The sequence below is a fragment of the Capsicum annuum genome, chromosome 5 (genome assembly GCF_002878395.1).
Source record: "Capsicum annuum cultivar UCD-10X-F1 chromosome 5, UCD10Xv1.1, whole genome shotgun sequence".
NCBI lineage: Eukaryota > Viridiplantae > Streptophyta > Magnoliopsida > Solanales > Solanaceae > Capsicum > Capsicum annuum.
This window is the reverse complement of record NC_061115.1, coordinates 176,544,588-176,545,801: the sequence shown is the minus strand read 5'-3', so window position 1 is coordinate 176,545,801 and position 1,214 is coordinate 176,544,588.

The following is a 1,214-nucleotide window of genomic DNA, read 5'->3' as shown; positions in this document are numbered from 1 at the left end:
TTGTTGTGTGTTTGGTTTGAATCTTCGTTGTTAGTGTTTGTTTGATGATTGTGACGTGGTGATATGTTTCGATATTATGTTGGAGAAATCGCGATTACCGTGGTTGATTTGATTGAGACTTATTTAATCATGTTGGTTGAAATAAATTTGGGGACGGGAATCAAAAATTGATAAAAATAAATATTATGATATTTTTGATACATTGTTGATGTTGAATGCTGTATGTTGTCGAGCGGGTAGGCAAACAGTAAGCTCGGGTAGGCAAGTTTAGGATTGGTGTAATGTGGGAATGATTGGAATATTTGTTGAATGATTTGTTTATCGTATTTGGAAAGTGTATTTATTTAATCGGGGAATGCCCCGAGGCAATTTGTATTTACTCACCGGGGAATGCCCTGAAGAATTTTGTACGCTAAGGATGCTCGTGATCAAGGCCCGAGGCATCGGGTAAAGCATGGTTTAGGACTAGTGTAGGTTATTTCAGTATTTTTATTTCGGGTTGTAATAATTGGACTGGACTTTACATTTTTGTTTTGTCTTTGTTATTGTTTGATTATTTTGCGTGCTTTTGTGTGGTTTATGCATTTGTAACGTCAATTTAGCCGATACGCTCTGCCAAGCGACCGTGGTTGAACCACGGGATCGAGGGGTGCCTAACACCTTCCCCTCGGTCAACAGAATTTCTTAGCCGGAATCTCTGTTGCCAAACCAGTTTAAGAGTCAAATGGTTTTGAAAAGGATTTTCCAGAGGCGACTTGGCACACCGGATTATGCCAAGTGGCGACTCTGAATAAAAAATGCAAAAAAAAATCCTTTTTCGAAACAAATTTTCATTTCTTGTCACTTAAATAGTAAAGCCCTTTCGAACTTTAAAATATACATTTTTTTGGAGTACGTAAAAAGGGGTGTGACAGATAGTAATAAGTCTTATAGCATGTGTGCAGAATGATTTAGAGAGTTCGACAGTTTCTAGAATGAATCAAATTATATTGTGTTGATAATTATGTTTGAATTTTTGTGGGATCCGATTATTTGATAATTTACTTTAAAGGAGTTAATACTAATTGATGTACGATACTTAGGTGTTTTATAAGGAAGGAACAAGTTGAATTGTTTGCATGAGATCTTTGTGGTTAATTTGAGTTGAGTACTACTTGCTTATAGATGATTTATTTATTTATTGACTTGATTGTATAAGGTGGAATTGTAGTGGA